Source organism: Gopherus flavomarginatus, chromosome 19 (genome assembly GCF_025201925.1).
Source record: "Gopherus flavomarginatus isolate rGopFla2 chromosome 19, rGopFla2.mat.asm, whole genome shotgun sequence".
Taxonomy (NCBI): domain Eukaryota; kingdom Metazoa; phylum Chordata; order Testudines; family Testudinidae; genus Gopherus; species Gopherus flavomarginatus.
The window spans coordinates 16,463,754-16,489,244 of NC_066635.1; the positions used below are offsets into that span (position 1 = coordinate 16,463,754).

The following is a 25,491-nucleotide window of genomic DNA, read 5'->3' on the forward strand; positions in this document are numbered from 1 at the left end:
GAGTTGGAGGGGACAGGTTGAATAGTGCTATTGAGTCTCCTCCCCGCTTACCCCTTTTAGCAGAAGTGCCACAATTTTCTGCTGTCTAAGATTTTTTTGAGACACGGTCTAGCTCTTTGAGGACTAATGAACGGTCATCATTTTGGCTGAGAGAATGTCTGAAATAAACCTTTTCAGTGTCTGAATTGAAAAGTCAGCTAGCAGTATGAATGGCTGTATACGAAGTGTGACTATTGAGTAACCTTGTAAACATCAATTATGAAAATGAGCAACTAATAAACAGTGTATTCTCTTATGGTACCTAACTTGCATTAAACAGTTCAGCATAGTTGAGGTGTTTCAGGTATTTCATAATGGAGACAAAGATTAAATTTCAAGTTATTTAAAATGGGTGGCATATGAATACATGTCCATTCTTGAGCTTTATTGATTTTTATTCAAATATTATTGAACTAATATTAAAATATTGTTCCATTGAAGATTCTAGCTTATGCAACTAATTTTTAGTTTCCTTAGGAACACTATGCAGCTTCATTGTATGTAGTGTGGCTTTGCTGGAGTTCCTTACTGTTTAATGAGTAATTCTGTAATAGGAGGAGTCAAATTGAAAGTCAGGTTTGTCTGAGAATTGTGGTTACACTGATAACTGGAAAAACAACTCTTCTTTAAAAGCTTTAAGTAATTAAGGAAAATTGATATAAAGTAAGCACCGCACTCATTGTGAAATGAGCCTACAAGTCTTAACACAATGTGCCATTTATTTACAATTATTTCACATTCATTTCTTCCAGCAGAATCCTTAGGCCCTGTCTACACCCAAAGTTGCAGCAGTTTTGTTAGGGACCAGCATGCAAAAAAAGAAAGTCTATGTGTATTCCCGTGTGGGTTCATATACACTGCATGCAGTGGAGACTGGAGAATTCTAGCAAGTATTGTCCGTTGGTCGGCACCTCTGCAGTTGTTCTCCTTGTGTTCCATACTGAGGTATACAAGGGGTGTTGCAGACTGACACTATTCCAGTTACCGATACATGGCCTGAGTTGGAATTCTTCAGTGTCAGGAACTGATCCTCTCTGACATTTTTTCCTGTAAGTATTTGCAAGTTTTACGTTAGTTATTGCTAATAGTTTTCATAGGTTAGTAGTTAGTTAGAATCTCCACTCTGGGGAATCTTCTGATTCCTTGCCTTGGGACTTAGATTATACCCAGGATCCTGGGCTTTAAGAATTCTCGCTCTTACCCCTGCTCCTTTTCAGCCACCAAGTGCTGCCTCTGCTGCCTTAGAGAAGCTCATATCTCCGCTACCTGCAATATTCACTGCTCCTTTCCCAACCGAATATGGCAGATATGAGAACTCTGGCTTCAGAAGTACCAAATGCAATGTGCCATGAGACCTCAGTTGGATTCAGGAAACCCCCCTGCACATTTGCCTGAGACATTGAAGTGTGTGCTTCCTAGCTCAATGTATGACACAAGAGCAAGAATGACTAGAGCGAAAGACTCTTCATCTGGGCCTTCTTACAAGAGTAAGTGCTATTCTCCTAAGCAAGTGCTGATCCCCTCCTAGATCTTCTAAGAGAAGAGGTCTTGTCCAATCTGGGCAAATCTTTGCATCCAGGACACAAGGACTTGGGTCCTCCCAAACCTCATGACCATGATCAAAAGGCAATGAAGAGGAAGGCTCCTACAGTACTGACCTCTGTACTAACTAAAACAAAGCATAGGGAGCTAAAAGGTCATGAGCCATTAGTACTAACAGTAACCAGGGGGTTGGAGGCTCCATCACTGGTGGTACTGTGGCAAGCCCAGAAGGAACTACCTACTACCAAATGTTCTTTTACACCAACTCCTGTGGCACATAGCAAAGAGAGACAGCCTTCTAAGTCTCCAGCATCCTACACCACACCAGGGGATATCTTCATCCTCCTGATCTTGCAGTCCCTCCCTGTTGTTGGGATCAACCCTAATGAAAGAGAATCTAACACCACAGAGAAGCTCATCTCCCATTCCATCCATTTAACTGTGGTTTCCTGACACTGGTACTGACTTGCACACCTGATGGAACTGGACCTGACCTGACCTCATTTTCCAGAGAGTCAGACATTTCAATGGAGTCATCTCCTCCTCCTCTGAGGGAGTTCAGTCCAGACAGAAGTTTGAGAGTCTCCTGCATCCAGCCTCATCTATTCAAGTGGGAGGGGATTCCCACTCTCAGGATCGATGGTACCCAATGCCTTGGGGACCACCACAACTTATTTTCGATCCTTCATATTGGCCTTATTGGGGACCATGAGACCCAGAGTCCATTGATCCCATACGGACTCCTACCCACCCTTCTTCCCCAAGAGACCAACTGAAGCTACCTGAACTATGGAGGAAGAGACAGACTAACTGGAACCGCTGGTACCAACTAGTAGTTCGTCTTCGTCACCTAATGAGATGATTGCTCCAGCCTCAGCTTCTCCACCCGATGGCCACTACAGTACCAGGAGCTACTTCAGAGAATAGTAGAAGAGCTCTAGATCCCCTTAAAGGAGGTGCAGGACTTGCATCACAAGCTCTTAGATATCCTACAGCCTATGGGAGCTAGCAGACTAGTATTCCCAGTCAATGCCATATTGGAACTGGCAAGAATGGTATAGTACATGCCAGCCACTTGTGCCTCTACCTCTAAGAGTAAAGCTAAGAAAGCGCTTATCCCCTTTGTCCTGGTTAAGGAAGCAGAGGGTTTTTTTTTCCCTCCCATCCTGACCTGAACTCCCTAGTCGTCCAAGCAGCCACAAAAGATGCAAAACCAAGGGCCACATCCACTGGCAAAGAGTCCAAACGTTTAGACCTCGAGCAGGAAGAGAGATTTACTTCCACCAGCCTTCAGTTGAGAATCTCCCAACCATCAGGCCCTCCTGGCCCTCCTGTTTTTTTAATTATTCTAAGTTCTGATGTCAAAGATAAGTTACCCCAGGAGGATAGGGCCCAATGTCAAGTCCTATTGATGAAGGCAGATTAGTGGCAAGAACCTTGCTACAAGTTGCAGTCGACTCTGTTGATACTGCTTTGAGATCCGTGGCGACAACTATAATGACATGCCAGGAATCTTGGCTACACTTCAAGACCCCCCAGGGAGGTACAAAGCACTGACCAACCCTGAAGCAAACGGTTGAGGGTGTAAAAATAGAGATACATTGCCCCATCCACCCCTACCACAGCTATTCAACCTCTCCCCCAACCAAAAGATACTTTTGATGGGATGCACAAGAGTTGCGAACCAGTATTGATGTCACCTTCACCTGAAATCTACTTTGATGGACATGTAGCACATTTTTCCCACAACTGGAGGGCAATAAGAGACAGATGGGTGTTGGATCTTACCAGTTCCAAATACAACATAGATTTCATCTCCCCACCCTCTGCAGAAATCTCTTCTCTGTACCTCTTCAGGGACACTTTCATGAGGAGATCCTCCTTCAGGAGATGAAATCCCTCCTACAGTGGGGAACAACAGAACAGGTATCCCTTCAACATCAAGGAAAAGAATTTTACTCCATATTGTTTGTATTCCCCAGAAAGCCAGGAGGATTGAGACCCATCCTCAGCCTGTGATGACTGTGACTTTACTTGCAAAATAAAATTCCACCTGGTTACATTGGCATTGATAATAACATCCCTAGAAAAAGACATGGTTAACAGCTGTCAATATGAAAGATGATTTCTTTTGCATCAATATTCGGCCTTCCCACAGAAGTTTTCTCAGATTTGTGGCAGGCCATGACCGCTAGTCATATAGAGTACTCCCATTCAGCCTTGCAGCTGCACCCAGAGTCTTCATAAAAGTGTTTTCCATAGTAGCAGCGCACCATAGATGGGATGATTCCACACTCTTCCTCTGTCTAGAGAACTGGTTTCTCTCAGGTTCATGTGCAGAAATTATAACACTGGCCTCATTGCTGCTCCATCTCCTCCATATTCATAGAGACGCCCAGAGACTCTAGAAGTCCACTTCGACTTTTTGATGGCAGTTCTACAAGCAGCCATACCGCCTGCATCCTCGCACCCTCCTCTTCTCTGACTACTGTTTTTCAGCCACCTACAGTGGAATACACATAGGGACCATCACTCGAAGAGGAGAGGGAAGTACTTACCCTTTTTCACTGGAGTTCTTTGAGATGTGTGGTTCCTATTTGTATTCCACTACCCACCTTCCTTCCCATCTGCTTCAGATTGCCTTGATTTTGGGTAAGAGGTGGAACTTTGGTACACATTCAAGGAAAGCTACTTCATGAGAGCAGACAAATGGACGCTACTTGCTAGAAAGCTTCGTTCTCGGTCATATGGAGTGCATGGTGTACCCACAGTGGAATACAGATAGTGACCGCAGATCTTGAATTCCAGTTATGAGTTAACTAACTAATTTAGTTAAATGTGCAAAATCATGTGTGAACATTCTTAATTCAGTTTATGCCTGATTTATATTGATTTAGCTTACTTTGATTCTAGGCAGATTTAAGCTAAATTGATATAAACCAGGAATAAATAGAATTAAGAATGTCCATACAGGGTTTTGCAGCCATTTTAACCAAATAGATTTGTTAAACTTACTTGTAGCTAAATCAGCAAAACATTGTGTGAAGACAAGATATTAAAATATGTATGTAGTGCTAAATTCAGTGAAGTTTTCAAGAATTTGATAGCTTACTGTCTCATCAAACAAACTGCAGCATCTTCAGTGGGAGAGTTGCATACAAGTTAGGCATGGAAATGAATTTGTCATGCTGGTGGACTCTCCTGGTTACCATTTGTTCAAGGATATTTTTAACAGCCAACATTTTGGGTAGAGTCTGCCATAGATTTCAAAATTATTCCCAAAATGTTAATACGTGATTCCCAGAACACCTAGTAATTTGGCAGTCCAATATGAGGCTTAAATCTGCTTAATTTTGGTGCCTATTTGAAAAAAAAAGTCTTATGTTTGTCCTGTGAAAAGAGGAGTAGTCAGTGATGTGTTGGAATGTACTCTTAGGGTTCCATATTATAGTTCCAGCACCATTTTGAAGGGTGAGCTGGAGTCACTACTTTTTCTCTCCTCTCTGAGTGATACCCAATTCATCCCTGCCAGAAATGACTTATCCCTGGAGTTTATACAAATATACTTTAGAACATACTTTTCCCTTCAGAATGAATCAGAATTTAAAGAAAACGTTTGCAGGAACACTTCCAGGTTAGAGGTAGGGTGACCAGGTGTTCAGTTTTCGACCGGAACACCTGGTCGAAAAGGGACCTCAGAGGCTTTGGTCAGCGCCATCGATCAGGCTGTTAAGAGTCCAGTCAGCGGTGCTACGGGTCTAAGGCAGGCTAGTCCTTACCTGTCCTGGCTTCATGCTGCACCCCAGAAGCAGCCAGCAGGTCCAGCTTCTGAGGGGTGCGTGGGGGGACACAGGGCACTGCATCCTGCCCCCCACCCGAGCACTGGTTCTGCGCTCCCATTGGCTGGGGCAGTGCCTGTGGGCGAGAGCAGTGCACAGAGCTGCCTGCCATACCTCCACCTAGGAACCAGACCTGCTGGTTGCTTCTGGGGCGCAGCATGGTCTGCGGTGCCAGGACAGGCAGGAAGCTTGCCTTAGCCCACCTGCTGTGCCACTGACCAGGAGCCGCCAGAGGTAAGCCCAAGCCCCAACTCCCTGCCCCAGCCATGAGCCCATCCCAAAACAAGTCCCCTCCTGCACCCCAAGCCCCTCATCCCCAGCCTCACCCCCCTGCCTCATCCCAGAGCCTCGTCTTACACCCTGAACCCCTCTGCTCCACCCCCCAGCCTGGAGCCTCCTCCTGCACCCCAAACTCATCATCCTCAGCCCCATCCCAGAGCCCCCTCCTGCACCCTGAACCCCTAATTTCTGACCTCCTGCCCCAGCCCAGTAAAAGTGAGTGAGAGTGGGCCACCAAGGGAGGGGGAATGTAGTGAGCTGGGGGGCAGGGCCTCGGGGAAGGGGCAGGGCCAGGGTGTTCCATTTTGGGGGGATTAGAAATTTGGCAACCCTAGCTAGAGGAGTAGGTTATTTTTGGTTCTGTCCTGTGGCAGTGTTCTACCTTTTGTGTGTTTCAAATTACTCAGGCTGGACACAGTACAGGGCTATTATTATACCCAGTATATTTTTCAGAACCAGCAGGTAAGCATTGCAGAGAATTACATTTAACATAAGTGTTTTTACTAAGTGGTTCATGTTCACACAGTGAGGGCGTGTCTGTGCAGAATGGCGCTGGGAATGGGACAAGAGAAAAAACGAAGGGACTTTCTCATTGTAACTGTGATCATGGGAGGGAGGCCTATGAGAAAATGCAGGAAAACAAATGAATGTTTTTTCTTTCATCTGTTTTCCCTCTTTTCTGGTAGCACACATCCTTGGATTTATTACAGCTTGATGGGGGCAAATATTTGGGAGGTGCAGCACACTGGATAATGTAATTTAGAATGGTGGTGTCAGTGGCTGTTTAGGTAAATGTGACAGATGCACCTTGGTTGCTGGAATCCCCTTGTGACAAAGGGAATATTGGGTAGGACTGCGGATATCGTTTTTTCTTTCAAAAAATGCTCTGGAATTCTTAATTCTTACCTGAATGTATAGCATTTAAAAACTGGCCATAGGAGCCTCAGTGTGACGCTTCATCTGAAGAGATCAGCTGTAGGAACACTGATAAACCTAGCCCAATTTATAAGGTACAATAAAAGAGAGATGTTTTGTCTGCAGTGAAGAGTATTTTACCCTAGTTCTAAAGAGAGAGGGCCAGTGAAGTGGATAAAAACAATTTTGAGAACATTTTTGGAGTGTAGCTAATTGCCCAGGATATAACTCCAGAAGTTATGGGGTTCAAATGGAATATCATTTTCATAAATAGTCAAGCAGTACTGGGATAGTAGGAAAGCTGCTTAATAGAACTGATCTCTTCATTCATCGTTGAACTGCCAGATATTTTTAACCTTTTTTGCTTTTGGCAGAATAAGATTTCAGATAGACTTCCCCCCGCCCCCAACCAAAGAACAGTTCACAGGAGAGAGGAGCTTACAGGGGAATGGAACTAGGGCTAGAGGGGGAAAAAACGTTGCAGATTCAGTTTCCTCCATTTCTTCTTTTACCTTTTTCATTCGATGTGAGAGCTATTGTGTTTCAGCCCCCTCCATTTACGTCAGAGGACAGGGCCTGGTCTTAAGTTCATATCTCTGATGTCTTATTAAACACACCTGATTTCAACCAACAATAAAAGGCTGTTTGTTTGCCACATCTTTCTCTTCAATTTTTTTCCCCAGCACAAACTGCTTCATTTCATGTCAAGGAAAATAAAATTCATAAGTTAGCTTCTCATCCACTTCAAGCAGGAAATTGGGCATGCAAATGCCATGGGGAGATAATAGTTCATGCTGTCTGGGCTATAACTGTACAAAGGAACAGCTCCAGCGTATACAGTATGTCTTCTGTAAAATGATTTGTCACATTGTACATGTATTCCTCGTTAGTAATGTATGAAAAAGCCTTATCGTTTGAAGAGAGGAGTTCTTCAATTCCTGGAAATAATGGAGGGATGTGTACATATGCATAACATTTACCAGCACTTTATCTTGTGGTATACTTTGAAAGTACTGAAGCAAAGGTGTCTACAATTAATTCGTTTCATAAAAGTAATGTTATAATTCTGGGGAAAGACTAAATAGCATAACCATTCAGGCTTAAAAATGCCTTCATGGTAGAGGTTTTCTAGGCACATAGTACATTGCTGTTCAAGTCTGTTACCAAACATTGAGAGGTTTCATGCTGAAATGTTCAACTTTTTTTGAATAGATGGAGCTATTGGACACTTAAGCAACTTAGTGGTTTTACTTAGTGCAGCTATTAAAATCTCTTTAACCCTTTTCTGGCTGACAGCTGCCCATCACTCATCAATGTTCCATTGGAATGCTGGCACTTAGAAGGAAAATAATCAGTATGTGATGCACTCTTCCATGTGCATTTTGAGAGGTGTGGTGCTGAAGGGATACTATTGGCATGTTCAGGCCCAAAGTGTCACTTCCTTAAAAGAAAAAAATCCCATCAGGCATCCCTACAGAGAGGAGGAGGAAGGGGAGAATTTGAGTTAAATAGTTGTTTTAAAATGTCACTTCACCAGGGACCCCAAATACTTGTTTAAATCTATATTTGTAAGACATCCTTAGCAAACACTTCTTGGGTTAACTTTCTGTTGGAGAGATACCTCTCCCATATGTACTGTGTTTTTTATCTGGTAGTAAAACTGGGATATTGTCAGACTTGAGGTATCTCGAAAAAGGAGTGGCTGAGCAAATTGATCAGCAGGTCACCTGGACTTCCTGGTATGCATCCAAGAATACTGAAATAACTTAATAAGTGAAGTAGCTGAGCTGCTACCAAAATATTCAGTCTGTCACCAAAATCAGCTACTGTATCAGAGAATTGTTTTCATCATTGGCTTTTAGCAATTAAGTCCCATTTTTGCTTTTCAGCATTTGTTTGAGATGAACAAATATTATCTGAAGTTGAAAGAGATGGTCGCAGTCTGGGGCTGCATGCAAGCTTGTTGTCAGAGTAAAAGGTTGCATTGTGGTGTACCAGGAAACACTTGAGTTGAGTTGCTTGTTTCGTAACTATGGTTTCCATTTGTTGAACTTTACAGAGTTGATGAGTAATGCAACTGAGAAACTTCGTCATTCAGTATGCTAATAGATATTCATTGTGGGGCTCAGTCCTGCAAGGTGTAAACACTTTGGGGTCCTCCAAATATTCCACTGCCTTGAGTAGGAGTAGAGGATATTTCTTTAATGCGTTACTGCATGCCTGCAGTACCTCACAAGATTGCACCCTGTGCCCTTACATGTTGAATGTCTTAAGATTTAACTGTTAAGTGAACGAACTGAATACCATTTGAAATGTATTTTCCATATTGACTTGAACAAATGACAGGAAGAGTAGTAGGTTAGTTATTTGAATTGTAAAATAAGTGTTGTCCAGTGGATAGTGTGAGAAACTATCAGAAGGCCTGGATTCTATTTCTGACTTGAAAGTCATTCAACCTTTTATGCTTCCCTATCTGAAAATTAGGGGTAACATGCACATTTGTAAAGCACATAGTAATCTTTGGATGAAAGTTGCTATAGAACATTATGAATCATAGTGATTTATATGTGCCGCTCCCCTGAGGTGGCAGTGAATGTAGTCCTGCAGCTATGCCACCTGTGTCCCACTGTGACTTTATTAGAAATCTGAAGCACCGTCAAGTCTGAACAAGTCAGTGATGAGCCAAGAAAAGCCCAAGGAACTGCAGGGAGCTGTTTGTGTAATGTGTACCCACAGCCATTTGTAGTGCAGCAATAGTTGCACAGTTTTATTGTAATTGTTCTATGCTCTGCTGAATTAATGTATTAACTGGGTTTCATAACATGCCCACAGGGGGGAGTATTTGCCTGTCAGGCAGTCAACACATTTTTAACTAACAGATCCTAAGATCAGATGTATAAACGTTAATGTTCCTATATTCCTACTTAAAAGTTGAAAAAGGTGAACTCATAAAGCTAAGTAGGAACTACTGCAGTCAGGATTTTTTTAATTGGGAGTTTACTAGTAGTTGAGCACTCATTGAACTAGGGCAACTCTAGAAGATAAAAATAGACAATTATTTAACTCTACTTACTATTCTCTCCCATAAGCAAGCCAGTATGTTCATATTTCAGAACTTCCTAATAACATCCAAGTAATAAATCAGACAAAATACAAGTTTTAATATATCCAGCTCTCTTCTTCTACTGTTCATTGGGGAAACATACACAAGTTTTACCAGGAGATTAAGATTTTTTTAAATGTAGTGGTCCTGGAAAAGGTGCTAGTAGGCTGACAACCCTGGAGATTAAATTCCTCCACAGAACCACTGGAGTACAAATAGCAGATTTTCCCACAAACCATTCAATGTCCCTCAGTCCTCACCTGGAAGGTCCACTTCCAAGAATGACAGGCATTGTTTGGTTTCCGTTCCCATTACATTCTTGGCCTCTGTGCTGACACTGCCAACAAGTCATTTTTGTGAACTTGTCCATTGGGAGCTAAACTGGCATTACCAATGCATTTATACGTAGCCCACTGCATAGTAACTCCTCGTTACTGTGCTGGATTTAAGCTGTGATCTAGAGGTGAAAGGCCTTGTCTCCCATTTCCATAGTTCTGTTCCATCAGCATAACAATCCTGAATAATAGTTTTGCAAAAAATTCTATGCTTTCTGGTCCAGGTAGAGACCCCCAGTCTCTTGGATTGCACCATAACATAAGAATGGCCGTACCGGGTCAGACCGAAGGTCCATCTAGCCCAGTATCTGTCTACCAACAGTGGCCAATGCCAGGTGCCCCAGAGGGAGTGAACCTAACAGGCAATGATCAAGTGATCTCTCTCCTGCCATCCATCTCCATCCTCTGACCAACAGAGGCTAGGGACACCATTCTTTATCCGTCCTGGCTAATAGCCATTTATGGACTTAACTACCATGAATTTATCCAGTTCTCTCTTAAACGCTGTTATAGTCCTAGCCTTCACAACCTCCTCAGGTAAGGAGTTCCACATATGGGACTCTCTCCAAACCCCTAATCATTTTAGTTGCCCTTTTCTAGTGCCAGTATATCTTTTTTGAGGTGCAGAGACCACGTCTGTACACAGTATTCAAGATGTGGGCATACCATGGATTTATATAAGGGCAATAATATTTTCTCAGTCTTATTCTGTATCCCGTTTTTGATTATTCCTAACATCCTGTTTGCTTTTTTGACCAGCTCTGCACACTGCGTGGACGTCTTCAGAGAACTGTCCACGATGACTCCAAGATCTTTTTCCTGACTCGTTGTAGCTAAATTAGCCCCCGGACAGGCTTCTGTCTATAGCAATAGACACACAGTGGAAAGACAAGGTTTTGTCCTGAAGCTTATCGCATCACTGATATGTAACATCTTGTAGAAGCTGATTGGCTGTCTTATGATGCAGTGATTGCAATGTTATTCCTATCTAACTGAACCAGAATCAGATTCCTTGCACAATAATGCCATCTTTTCAGGTGAAGATTTTCTAGCATTTCTTGATGGGTTCAACATTTTAGCATCCAAATTACTAGGTGGCTGATAAGGAGATTCCTCAGTCTGTGAAATTGTTGATGGCATGGTCCAGCATCCATCAAACAGGAAAAAACATTTTGGCATATGGTTTTAAATACGATCACTTTGCCCTGTAGAGTTTTATTGATCTTAATTTTATTTTCTGGGAAAATAATGTGTAAAATAGCTTAACCCATCCCTCCCAAACTCTGAGCAATGTACTCACCTCCTCACCAGAGTAAGTGCTCATTCTCTTCCCAATAATCCATACTTGCTGTTCTAGCTATTTAGGATCATTTTTAGCGTAGTCGTCTTTTCCACATCTCCCCTCTTATACTTTTCAGTTGTTAGGAGGTCTCAGTCCAAAACTTTTGTTAGTAACAGATTAGTCTTCAGTACTTTCCATGGCATACAACTAACTTGGGGGAGTGACGACCGTCCATCTGGGTTCCTGTGTCATACAGCAAACTCTGGTCCCACTGTCCTTAAGCCACCTCTTCAAAACGGTACGTGGGATTCTCATATGTTTTCTGAGGAACCACTCACCCCTCAGGATCACAACCTCCCGTTAACAGCTCCGTTCCACTGATCTGTGGAACTGTCACCCTCAAGAGTGGCTTTCTACTTGTAAGAGACCGAGCCTTCTTGGCTTCTGGCCCACAAGTTCTCTTCCTACAGGGGGTTGGGATGACCACTAGTTCCTCCAATTAAATCAACCATTTAAAGTGACAACAGTTGAAACACTTTGTGGCTATCATGTCAGTTCTTGTTTACTTGTCCTTTTCTTTCTTCTCCTATCACTGAGATCGCTATTCCTTTTTTAATGCCTGGTACTCAAAGATAATTTTGATAACTCACCACCCCCATTATCTCTTTTTCTGTGTGTTGTTATTTTCTTTTACCAATCTCTTACTTTAGTAATCTCCATTTTAGTTTGACTTTGTATGCTCGTTTCATTTGTAGGCGCTCTGGTGATCTTTTAATTTAGCTTTAGCAAAGTAGAAATATAAGTTTTGATTTTATAGTTTTGTCTCTGTCATTGTTGTGCTAGTGCTGTGATGTTAGTGCTGCTTATGCTGCTGCTCTTGGAGCGCCAATGTTAGCTGAACTAGCAGAGAGTGCAGCGTCTTGATTCTGTATGAGTAAAGTCAAAGTCTGCTGAAAGACCACAGGCTCAATTCAGTGGCGAAAGCACTCGGCCTGGTTCATTGTCAACAAAACACAGCGCTAGTGCCTCATAAGAACCCATGTATGCCCACAATAAGGTGCCAATGTTATAATAATAATGTTATCCTCTGGGCCAGTAAAAAGATGCCCCTCCCTCCACTCTCCTTTTATCCATTAGTACAAATAAGTTGCATGTTACGTTTTATATGCTGTCCATTATCCTATCATTCCATCCTTCTCTTACGGTTCCTGTACCATCTGTCCGTAGTTACCTGAGAGCTGTGGGTGTTTTTGTTCCATCCTCTCAGGCCAGGAGTGTGCTTACCCTTGGTTAGCTAACACCTAGCATGTTACTGTTCTGCTAAGGTCATGCCTACTTTGGTTCACTCTGGCAGCTCTGGCTAGGGCTCCAGCAGGGCCAGAAGCCTTTATTGCTTAATAGCTAGGAGCATTGCACTCCAAGCCATATCTCTGAAGTCTTCCACCATACAGGAGAGCAAACCCTGAGCAGCAGCAAGTAAAGTGCAACATGAAGCTCCCTCGTGCCTCGCTACAGCTCATGTTCCTCTGCTGTCTATTTTAGAGATTGTTGTGAGTATTTCTTTTTGGATACTATCATCAAAAGACTGAGATGGAATTAAGAGTGAAAAGTATTTTCTCCGCTCAGTAGGATGTTGGTTTTGAGAGTCAATAATATATGGCTGAGGTTCTGGGTATCTGAGAACCCCTGACCTCGCCATGGCAGTTGAGGTCAGCTGAGGTGCTTGAGTTAATAATTCCTAGATTTAAAACAAGAGGGCTTATAGAAGGGTATTGGAGTGCTCAGTTCTGACTCACTCTGTTGATTTAACGTGGGAACGAGTACTTGCCTTCCTGGCTAAGTGCAAGGACTGTCTATTTAGCTTGCTATGTTCTTAAACTCCGCTATGAGCTCTCTGTTTGTCTAATGGAAGGAGAGAGTAAGGGGAGAGGAGAAGGTATAAGATACCTTTTCCCCCAGGTCTGTACTATCCCTGTTGGTGTCCTGTATCAAATGTTGTACTGCCAGAAGGGACATTTTATAAATAAAAATATAATGCTCGTGAAATCGGAGGGACAGGATGAAATATTATGAACTTTCATGTAGTTGTGGATGACTCTTAATGTTCAGTGAGGCATATCTCAGAGAGGGATGGAGCCTATTGGGAAGGCCAGAGTGGGAAGGGATTGGAAGGACAGTCACTATCATAACTGGATCCGTTTCAAAACTGGTCAGCTGAAACGTTGTGAGTCAGAGTTCAAGTGAAAGCTTAGACTTATTTTTCTAAAACTGGCTTGCTGTCCTTCCTTTGGCCGGTAGATTGAAAATCAAGAAACAACTCTCTAATTATCTGTGTTTTGTTTGCTCTTTAGTGAATAAAACTGGATATTAAATACAACGTGAGATTGCAAAAATGGATATTGATCTTTTCTTATGTTGTGCTGCTTTTCTGTAAGGATGCTAATGGGAGCCAAAGATCAAGGTACAAATAGGAAGGGTAAAGTATTGGAGAGAGCTCTGATATTGAATATGAGGTCATATTGAAATTTTCAGTTCTCTCTCTAATTTTGTATGCAAGATTGGCCCAAGTTATCTGAGGAACCACTTGGTCTCTCATGGTCATGACTTCCTGTGACAGCTCCATTGCACAAGTATGTGGAACTGTCAGCCCCCTGTGATTTGTTTCATAGGCAGAGTTTTCTTGGTTTTTGGGTCACACATTGTGTTGAGAGGTCAGGATGACCACAAACCTCAGTTCCTTCAGAGGACTACACAGAACCCACTCCTTCAGCCCAGCCTTCCCACAGTAACACCAATAAAAATCAAATGCACAAATCTAGTCCCTGTAGACTAGAGGAATAAAGATCTTTCTGTGTGCTTAGTTCTGTGGTGTGCTCCAATAAAATGGTGATGGACTGAGACACAGGTATTGTTGTTTAACTGAACCTTTGTGTGTGTCCTCACTTGTTTAAGAATAAGTTTCTTCCTCCCCAAGACTTGCCCCCATTTCTGACCTCTCCTCCAGGAAATACTCCAACTGTTACCTCCTTTCCCAGCCCAACAAATAGTCACCTTTTATTCTCTAAGCAATGTGTGCCCTTCCTGTTGGCAACAAGAGATTCAGCTGAGAGACTTACTGTGGGTTCTCCATCTGTGTGTCTGAGCTAGAGGTTATGTTTTAACAACTATGGAGTCTTAAAAGGCTGCCTTGGTTGGTGCTCGGCTGCATATTTAAGAGTTGGCGTCGTGTTCATGGGAACTGGTTTTGTTCATGGGAACTAGCATTGACATTGTTGATCGTTTTTCTTGACTTTGGACCAGTTTTTGTCCTGTTTGTCTGTGGAAGTTGTCTTGTGTGAACAGTTCCACAAATGAGAATTTTCAAAAACGAAGAACAGGACTATTAAAGGGTGACATTTAGAAAGCTGAGCATTTTGAGCCTCGTTAGGTTGGATTACATGGTTCCCCCCCACACACACACATATTCTGCTTGCTGAGCAGCAGTGAAGAAGGAAGAATCTATCATGGGTTACAAAGAAGGCTATACATGATAAATGGAAGCATGTACAATTCTATTCTCTCTAGACAGGAATGGAAAAAGGGTGAGCTTGGTAAGAAAATGAGAGGATTTTGACGACCAAAGTGCTGCTAGAACCATGATTGATGCTTGGGAGAGCTAATATGTGAGAACAGACTTTTCAGGAAATATGTAATTGAGAGTGCTTAGATATTGAAAATGTAAAATTTAAAACCAAAAATTGTACAGAGACCAGCTATGTAGGATTTTGGCTGTTTGATTATCTGAACAAAACTGTTTTATTTTAACTGCAGAATAGAGGCATATTGTAATTGTGACATAGCAATATGGCAAACAACTTAAAAAATTGCACCTTAAAACATTTTAACAGAATTTTAAGAGCTTGACCGCTAAATAGAACTGCAAGGGATTTTAAGTTGGCATGTCTTTCCTTAATACAAAAAGGTTAACAATTTTACAAGGCATAGCTACGGTATTTGTTGTACTGCCTTTTTGTTAAGGCTTCATTTTAGAGTATCTTAATTACTCAGTCCCGAATATTTGAGTACAGATGTGAACAGATTAATTTTGAATGGTCGTGTTTAATACAAGTAAATCCACTGACTTATCTGATGTGAAAAGCCTTTCAAGAGAGAGACAGGCTTTTCTCTTGTTTGCCAAGAAAGCATGCTGAATGCAGGCACACTCCAGGCAGTACCCAAGCATGAATCCAAGAAAATAATTTGCCTTTCCTCTCTTTTGTATAGTTCCTTCATTTGTAGAATTAATACCTACCATTGTAAATGCTGCTTTATTATTTAATAATTTATTTATTGTGGTGGTGTGTTTAAAGTTCCTTGAAACGAAAGTAATGTAACAAATAGCTCTCTGCTCTATGTAGATGTTACTTTTACTATCATGCTTCTGTCCATTGTGGTATTTAACGCCTATGAATTTTTGAAGAATCTGTAGTAGCTTTTAAAGAATTTTGTTGAGATTCCCCTCTCTTCCCCTCCCCCCCTCGCCCCTCCCCCCATTTAAAATAACACGGGTAATAGTGGAATGTTGCTTCTAACTGGACAACCTCAATTTATTTTTAATTCCTGTGAATAACATAAAACTATTTAGAAAAATTGTTTTAAAAACTAGATAATGCCATGTTATAAATAAAATATATTAAATCTGCACTATTGTGTATATATAGAAGTTAAATAGTTTTAGGTGAACCATCTTTCAGACATGATACCAATAAGAACATCAGGCATTTATATAGAACCCATCACCCTATTATCACAGCTCACTCCACATGGCTTGGGTTAAAAGCAGAAAACCACATATAAGAAGCAAATACCCCATAACCCAACTCCCTGAGAATCCCACAGCTTTAATAGTCATAGTCTAGGAAAATCTTGGTCTAGGAAAAGCATGCTGGGGGGTAGTGATAAACTAAGCACTGGTGGGTAATGAAGCTGACAGTGGGGTGAAAACACAACTGGAGTGGCTAGGAAAACACGTTAACAAAGAGTTGCATACGGCATAATATCACATAATTTAAGAATTAATCTGAAAAGGTTGCAGAGCCTACTGAAAGGATGAAAATGCACCCGACTTGGTAAAGTGGTGCCAAGAAGAGTTGGCTTCTTAGCGTAATGACATTGTTGTCAGTGATTACATGTGGAAAAGTAGAAGAGGCATTAAATCTACAGCAAAAGAACACATATCAGTGATGCAGTAGTAAACACTGAAGGGATTGTAGCAGCTGAGCCTCCAGGATGAGAAGTTGTATCATCTTTCAGTGTCGACTTCTTTGGAAGTTTTCTGGTTGATCGAGCATTATCCGTGTTGGGCTGGGTGGTGAAGACTTCGTCGTTGCTGGTGGGGTGGGTGGTGGAGACTGTGTTGTCTTTGTCGTTGCTGGTGAATGCTGTCTTATCTTTGTCATTGCTGGTGGGGTGGGTGATGGAGATTGTGTTATCTTTGTCATTGCTGATGGGGTGGGTGGTGGAGATTGTGTTACCTTGGTCATTGCTGACGAACACTGTGTTATCTTTGTCGTAGCTGGTGGAGTGGATGGTGGTTGGGCCCTGGGATTTGTCCTTGCTGGTCAGCCAGGTGATGGAGGTGGGCTGGGTGTGGGGGGTAGTCTTGTCCTGGGTGATCTTATCGCTGATGGTGTGGGCTTTCTTATCCTTGTTGTTGTTCTTCATAACGAGGGCAATCTTGTCATTGTTTACACTGCCAATTAAATGGAGCTCACATAGCCCGAGAACAAGGACAGCCAGGTGTGATTTGAATGGCATCTTGCTTCTACTTGGGAGCAGGGTGGGGGAGATGTGGAAGAAATATCTCAAGTTAAAAATTTTTTGTTTTTCTGGTAAACAGCAGACTGAGCTAGCTCACTGCTCTCCTGATAAACTGTACTCATACAGTAAAACATTGGCCTATAAAGAGAATCCTGTTTGCAACTGCTATCAGAGTTCCTCCTTCCTACCTGAACATACTGCATTGTATGGACTTTTTTTGTTGCACATAAGGATTGTCAGGTCTGAATAAAGCAAAGTGGGCAATAAAGTTGCTTGAACCCATCAGCCATGATTCCTTAATCACATTTAGCAGACAGTGCAAAAATTTTAGCCTTTTGGAAAACTTGACTCCCATTTACTCAGTTTAACCAATTTACTTCCTTTTTGTGCAATTTTTTTAAAGAAGCATTTACTAAAAAGACATGAGATCAATTAGTATAAACATTAAGTCAAAAAATAGAGAATAATATAAGCTGCACATGTACTTACTCAATATGGAGTATAATTATTTTACATTTTAACAAAAGGTTCTGAGATCAGCACAGAAAGTTCTCAACCTGTAAGCAGAATTTACATAAAACACATGTACGACTAGCCAACCTAAAATATGATTCCTTATAAAAGATCAAGGCATCAAGCTTTGAGCTGTCTGTTTCCAAGCTCAAAATACTTGAGGTAAAGTTCACAAGCCAGGTGAAAATTAAGCAATTAATACTATTTAGTGAAGGCTCAGACAATCTTAGCAAATCGTATAATTTCATACCTTTTTATTGTTTCAGATCCTCTTTAGGGAGAAATGAATTCAGTTGCTAGATATCCTTTGACTCTGAAACTATCTCTAATTTTAAATTTCTTTCCTAGTATTTAAGTATCACTTCATAATGATGTAATCAAAAACCAACTAATAGCTGGCTTGGTTTCGTTGTTTACCTATGTCTGATTGGATTTCTGTTTCCCAAAGTAAATAACTTCTTTTAAAAAATCTAATCAGCATTGATTAAAGGAAGTAAAATAATTCCCTGAAAGCATTTTAACCCTTCAAAAATGTCCAAGAATGTGCTTATGCCTTAATCAAATCAGCAGCATTCAAGGAGTTCTCTGAAGCTTCTGGATGTGGTGGACTGTTATATAGAAATATGGGCTGCTTCTTGCTTATTTAAGTCAAGCAAGAGAGCATAACCAGCCCAGAGTTTGTTATAGGAAAGGAATTTTAGAAAATCAAGCATGCAATTAAGGTACATTTTTGGTGGTATAGTGTCTCTTTACATGTAGTTTGTTAATGATGGTAAGGGACTAAATAAATTAATTTTTGAATGAGGCTCACATTATGTTGCGAATATATAACGAATCTGTTTCTTATTGCTAGCTGTGTCAGGAAAAAATTGGAGGAAATCCTCTGTTCTCTGAGTTCCTGCTAAATTGCTAACGAATTTTACAGGCATGTAACTTTCTGGCAGAGTGGGGAGAAATATGCTGATCTTTCTTACACTGCTTTTCAGCCCAACGGTGAATTTTTCTATGAAGTTTGGATGTGTTACGTACACGACAAGGTGTTTTTCTACTAAATCATTACTGTACTTTTATAAACGCATATTAATTTTTGAGTTCCATCTTGACAAGGGGTTAAGACCATGCCTTGAAATAGCACTAAATTCAACTGTTACACCTTTGCATATCCTTTGGAGTCAATGGGCAGCATGGATACAAAAAATTAGAACTTGGCCTAAGGGCATGGCTACACTTGCAAGTTAATGTGCATTAAAGGAGCCTCAGGTGCCCTAACTCCCGAACCGTCCACACTGGCAAGGCACTTAGAGCGCCCGGACTCAGCAGCTGGAGCACTTCTGCTAATCCACCTCCAGAAGAAGCATAATGCTTGTGTTGTGTCAGCTGAAGTGTGAATGAGATATTGCATTAGTGCGCTTTGATAGGCCTCCAGAAATGTCCCATAATCCCCTTAAGTCAACTGGCAACTCCTGTCATTGTTTTGGAATTGGCTGTAGGAATGTGGATATCCCCTTTCAAAGCTCCATTTCTGACAGCCAGCATGCTTATCTGCTCCGGGACAAAGCAAACCATTAGTGTGGAATGTTGCTTGATGTTAATGTGTGAGAGAGAGGCAGGGGGAGGGATGGCAGGGCTGTCTTTAGGATGTGCGAAAGAACTGCCGTTGAAGATAGCGGCAATTCGGCGGCAGCTCAATTGGTTGCCGCCGTTTCCAGCAGGACTTCAGTTGAGGGTGCGGGGCCTGATTCCTGGGAATCGGGAATCTCCCTAAGGCTGGCCCTGGGGGGTGGTCTGAACTTACAAGACAACATGCTGACACACTCTTAGCACCCCAAAAACCCACTCTGTCCCCCCATATATGCACAACACACTCGCTGTCGCACTCCACCCCACACCTGCATTTGAAAAGTACGTTGCAGCCACTTGAACTCTGGGATAGCTACCCCAATGCGCTGCTCTTTGTGGCGTTGCAAGACCTGCTAATGTGGCCAAACTGTCTTTGAGGCAATAATGGTTTGTCATAAATTTTGGATAAAATTTTCCAAAGCATTGTTTTCAAAGATGACTTAGGAGCTTATGTCCTGTTGTCCTTCTGTAGAATTTGGTTTCCTAAGTAGTATTTCAAATTTTTAATCATTTGTCTGTTACAATTGCTAATTTTCAGCTGGTTTTGTCTCAAGTGTCAGCCTGGCAGTACTAGTATGCGTAGTTGCAAGCTCTAACTACTGAGTAACAATGAAAAGGGTTGCTGCTGAAGATGAGCAATTAATATTCACAAACTGACATGGTGCTTAAGTACTGAAATGAAATTAAGTTAAAAAATCCAAAATTGTTAGCATATGCATGGAAGAAGCTAATATTAAAACATTATGCACACAGGGAGATGATGCTGTATTGTGTTCTATAAGTATTCTGAAAAATTTTACACCTGATGAAGAACATTTTCTTATGGGTGATTTGGATGGAATGATTTTACCATTTAAAGAAGAGCAAAAACTGATTCCGTTGTGTCCACCCTCAGAAGAGTCAAATTGAAACATGGGTTTTTGTCAGGGCTTTGTGATGTTTGTGTGTAACCATGGCAACAAGTGCTTTTTTAAAAAAAAGCATGAAAATATTTAATCAAAGAATGGAATTAAAGCAAATACAGTACTGAACAAAATCTGAAGCTAGTGTATGTAATCGTAGTAATCCTGTGTATTTGCATTCATGTTAATTTATTTCTTTATTTTCTTCACATTTATCTTGAATGCAAATAACTTGCTGTTAGAGCAGTGAGTAAGTAGGCAAATGTGTTATCCATTATGAATTCTAGTTGCTCAGCAACAGTGCTGGCAGAGCCTTATGATTTCAGCCTGCTTTACTGCAAGCAGCCTATTGACCAGAGGACCTCTTAACTTAAACCTAGTGTAGGTTAGTTTAAGACAGAAGGCTGGTCCTAAGATTTGGGGAGTTATTTATTATTTTTTTTTTTTGCAGTAACGTGAAAGGAGGGCTGCATACTGTTCAAATCATAGGTGGAAAGGGATTCTCTACTGCCACATAGTCACGACTGCTTCAGATTACCTCTTAGCTGTGACTAATTGCTAATATTGTTGCCACCCGCTCCTCACCTGCCTCAGCCCTTGTCCCTCTGCATGAAGAGGAAACCACAAAATGCCAGATGAAAACCCAGGAGGCCAGTTTCCATCTCCAGCCTTATCTCAGATATGGTAACCAGATAGCAGCTCATTGTGTATGCAGTAATTACCTGCCCTAACCAAGTTTTTGGTTGTCCTGGACAAGAGGATTTTTCTCTAGACTGCATTTAGCATTTACTGAACATGAACTAAGTGTTCATTGGACACACCTTTAGAGCATTTCAGAGTTGCTTCCATGATTCATTCGGTCACACCCAACAAAACTTGACATGATTAAATGAATTGTGCAGCAAGAGTGAGTTTATAGATTCATAGATTCATAGACTTTAGGACTGGAAGGGACCTCGAGAGGTCATCGAGTCCAGTCCCCTGCCCTCATAGCAGGACCAAATACTGTCTAGACCATCCCTGATAGACATTTATCTAACGTACTCTTAAATATCTCCAGAGATGGAGGTTCCACGACCTCCCTAGGCAATTTATTCCAGTGTTTAACTACCCTGACAGTTAGAAACTTTTTCCTAATGTCCAGCCTAAATCTCTCTTGCTGCAGTTTAAGCCCATTGCTGCTGCTTCTATCATTAGAGGCTAAGGTGAACAAGTTTCCTCCCTCCTCCTGATGACACTCTTTTAGATACCTGAAAACTGCTATCATGTCCCCTCTCAGTCTTCTCTTTTCCAAACTAAACAAACCCAATTCTTTCAGCCTTCCTTCATAGGTCATGTTCTCAAGACCTTTAATCATTCTTGTTGCTCTTCTCTGGACCCCCTCCAATTTCTCCACATCTTTCTTGAAATGCGGTGCCCAGAACTGGACACAATACTCCAGCTGAGGCCTAACCAGCGCAGAGTAGAGCGGAAGAATGACTTCTCGTGTCTTGTTTACAACACACCTGTTAATGCATCCCAGAATCACGTTTGCTTTTTTTGCAACAGTATTACACTGTTGACTCATATTTAGCTTGTGGTCCACTATGACCCCTAGATCTCTTTCTGCCATACTCCTTCCTAGACAGTCTCTTCCCATTCTGTATGTGTGAAACTGATTATTCCTTCCTAAGTGGAGCACTTTGCATTTGTCTTTATTGAACTTCATCCGGTTTACCTCAGACCATTTCTCCAATTTGTCCAGATCATTTTGAATTTTGACCATGTCCTCCAAAGCAGTTGCAATCCCTCCCAGTTTGGTATCGTCTGCGAACTTAATAAGCGTACTCTCTATGCCAACATCTAAGTCGTTGATGAAGATATTGAACAGAGCCGGTCCCAAAACAGACCCCTGCGGAACCCCACTTGTTATACCTTTCCAGCAGGATTGGGAGCCATTAATAACTACTCTCTGAGTACCGTTATCCAGCCAGTTATGCACCCACCTTATAGTAGCCCCATCTAAATTGTATTTGCCTAGTTTATCGATAAGGATATCATGCGAGACGGTATCAAATGCCTTACTAAAGTCTAGGTATACCACATCCACCGCTTCTCCCTTATCCACAAGGCTCGTTATCCTATCAAAGAAAGCTATCAGATTGGTTTGACACGATTTGTTCTTTACAAATCCATGCTGGCTATTCCTTATCACCTTACCACCTTCCAAGTGTTTGCAGATGATTTCTTTAATTACTTGCTCCATTATCTTCCCTGGCACAGAAGTTAAACTAACTGGTCTGTATCAGAGAGGTAACCGTGTTAGTCTGGATCTGTAAAAGCAGCAAAGAGCTTGCCAACTACAGAACCAGTTTCTCCTCTCTTGGTTTTCACACCTCAACTGCTAGAACAGGGCCTCATCCTCCCTGACTGAACTGACCTCGTTATCTCTAGCTTGCTTGCTAGCATATATATACTGCCCCTGGAAATTTCCACCACATGCATCTGAAGAAGTGGGTATTCACCCACGAAAGCTCATGCTCCAAAACGTCTGTTAGTCTATAAGGTGCCACAGGATTCTTTGCTGCTTTAACTGGTCTGTAGTTTCCTGGGTTGTTTTTATTTCCCTTTTTATAGATGGGCGCTATATTTTCCCTTTTCCAGTCTTCTGGAATCTCTCCCGTCTCTCATGACTTTCCAAAGATAACAGCTAGAGGCTCAGATACCTCCTCTATTAACTCGAGTATTCTAGGATGCATTTCATCGGGCCCTGGTGACTTACAGGCATCTAACTTTTCTAAGTGATTTTTAACTTGCTCTTTTTTTATTTTATCTTCTAAACCTACCCCCTTCCCATAAGCATTCACTATGTTAGACATTCCTTCAGACTTCTCAGTGAAGACCAAAACAAAGAAGTCATTAAGCATCTCTGCCATTTCCAAGTTTCCTGTTACTGTTTCTCCCTCCTAACTGAGCAATGGACCTACCCTGTCCTTGGTCTTCCTCTTGCTTCTAATGTATTGATAAAAAGTCTTCTTGTTTCCCTTTATTCCCATAGCTAGTTTGAGCTCATTTTGTGCCTTTGCCTTTCTAATCTTGCCCCTGCATTCCTGTGTTGTTTGCCTATATTCATCCTTTGTAATCTGACCTAGTTTAGTGCCTATGTAGTTTAGGAGAATGCTTCTGACTGCAGCCGAGGTGTGTCCAGTCATCTCGCCTTGTTCTGTGACCTCTGTCATATCTCACAAGCTAAGCAGGTTTTGACCAATATATGTGAAGGGGAGATTTCCAAGAGATACCTGATTCAGGAAGTGGTGGATGGTTGGTGTCTCTTTTTTCTCCCCCATTGGTACTAATCTAATGCATCAGCATGCTTGGGATCACTGTGCTGCTGGCAGTGCCATCTATTAAATGTCCTGTGGAATACACCTGATGATGTGAGAGTAGACTTGAGGTAAAATTTTGGTCAAAGCCTATAGACACCAGTGGATAAATCTGTTACATCAGCCTCAATGGCAGATAGGAAGGGTTGGTCAGACGCTTCTGTTGGCCCTGTTTTTATGCAGTCATTGAAGTTACATGGTAAGCTCTTAAGGCAGAGGTGGGCAAACTACAGCCCATAGGCTACATCTGGCCCCATAGGTCTTGGCCTGGGAGGCTAGCCTCGGACCCCACACCTGCTGTTCCCCCTCAGCCACAGGGCCGGGGGCTTGGATAAGGGGCAGGGGGTCCCCGGGGGCAGTCAGAGGACAAGGAGCAGGGGGCGGCTCTCAGGAGCGGGGGCAGTCAGGGGACAGAGAAAAGGGGGCGGTTGGATAGGGCAGAGGTTCAGGGGGACAGGGAACGGGGGGGTTAGATAGCAGCTCCAAGGCAGAGATGGTTATTCATGAAAAATTTGCAGCCCTCTGTTGCTTTAGCATCTGGCTTGAAGCATGTGCACTTACAGCAGATAGAACTCCGCTTCCTGCCAGCCTCTTCCTCTTCTACAAAGGAGACAGAGGCAGTTCTGTTTTCAGTGTGCAATCTTGATGTGGAGTTCCCCTGACCAGCCTCTCTGACAAAGTCACTGCAGACCAGTGGCTTCCAACTGTATCCTCAATTCAAGGAACTGGACTATGCCTCCTGCAGCGCTTCTGAAAGCCCCTCCCAGCTACTCCCTATCCCCTAGTGCCTGGCTTTCGTTTTCAACTTCATTCCCACAGTGCTTCTCTCCATTGCCTCCTTCCACTTCCCAGGTAGCTAAAGGAGGGTTGTAAATGTTCTGTAACCCTCATCTACCAGCCAAATGTGAGTATAGCAGGCTGAACTACATTCTAGTGGGGTCCCCTGGCTTTTGCTGCACCCTCATGCTGGATCCTGTGGCATGCTGGAAATTAAGCAACTGCCTGAAATGTATGGGCAAACATTAACACAGGCTTGTAATATTGAAATATTGAGTGATCGTGATAGATAAAGCTAAGATTTTGTCATGGATATTTTTAGTAAAAGTCACGGACAGGTCGGAGGCAATAAAGAAGAATTCATGGAAGCTCATGATCTGTCCCTGACTTTTACTAATATCCATGACATCATGGGGAGCTGAGTTGCAGGGTACCCACATCGCCTGCAGAGGCTGGGCAGCTATGGGGCCACTCAGAACTCTGCCCCTCCCCATCCCCTCTGTGGCGACTCAGAGCTCTGTGGGAAGGGGGACTGCGCCTGGCAGCCGGGTGCTGCGGGGTACCCTACTTGGTGGCAAGGGCGCTCTGCAGCTGGCGTGGGGACACTGCTGCTCCCAGCCTCTGGGGCTGGATTCACGGAGGTTGCTGGAAGTCACGGATTCTGTGACTTCAGCAACCTCTGTGAAAAAATCATAGCCTTAGTTACAAATTCAGTAAAACTTTTTCCAATAGTTTCTCTGTATTTCGCATTGCTGCAGACCTTCAATAGCATATAGCAAGTACCTTCGCTGCACAATTTTGCTCTACTGTGCAGCAGAGTACGTGGAACCATGCGTGTAAGTATAACTGCTCAGTAGTGTGCAGAATATAATACTCATGCTAAATTATGAGCTCATCCTCTTGAGACAGGGAAGTGGGCACATAAGACAAAATTGATTAGACAGTTCCTCTTAAATTTCATGCCGCCTTGGCCTTGATGGCTCTCAAAACGCAAGGGTTTGTCTCAATGACAAATAAGTACATTCTACTATTTAATTAGTTGAGCATCAGATAATTACTGTAATTGACACATGCTGTGTAATCTTGCATAGGTAAATTTGCTTGCAGTCCATTTTGCAGATCAAAATGAGTATGAAGGTACATCATGACCCACTCATGTAATGATTTTCCTTTAAGTGTAATGG

At 42.2% G+C, this 25,491-nt stretch overlaps 1 protein-coding gene and 1 long non-coding RNA gene across 4 annotated transcripts in view; one reads left to right on the forward strand and one right to left on the reverse strand.

Annotated features, from left to right (window-relative positions):
- The window catches only part of NF1 (neurofibromin 1), a 169,467-nt gene that overhangs the window by 81,509 nt on the left and 62,467 nt on the right, over positions 1-25,491 (forward strand). The window lies entirely within an intron of this gene.
- LOC127037637 (uncharacterized) lies at positions 847-11,687 on the reverse strand. The gene is made up of 3 exons (XR_007770434.1): positions 11,353-11,687; positions 3,370-3,483; positions 847-1,086 (listed from the first exon to the last, which is right to left on the reverse strand). It is a non-coding gene; the product is annotated as an uncharacterized LOC127037637 (long non-coding RNA).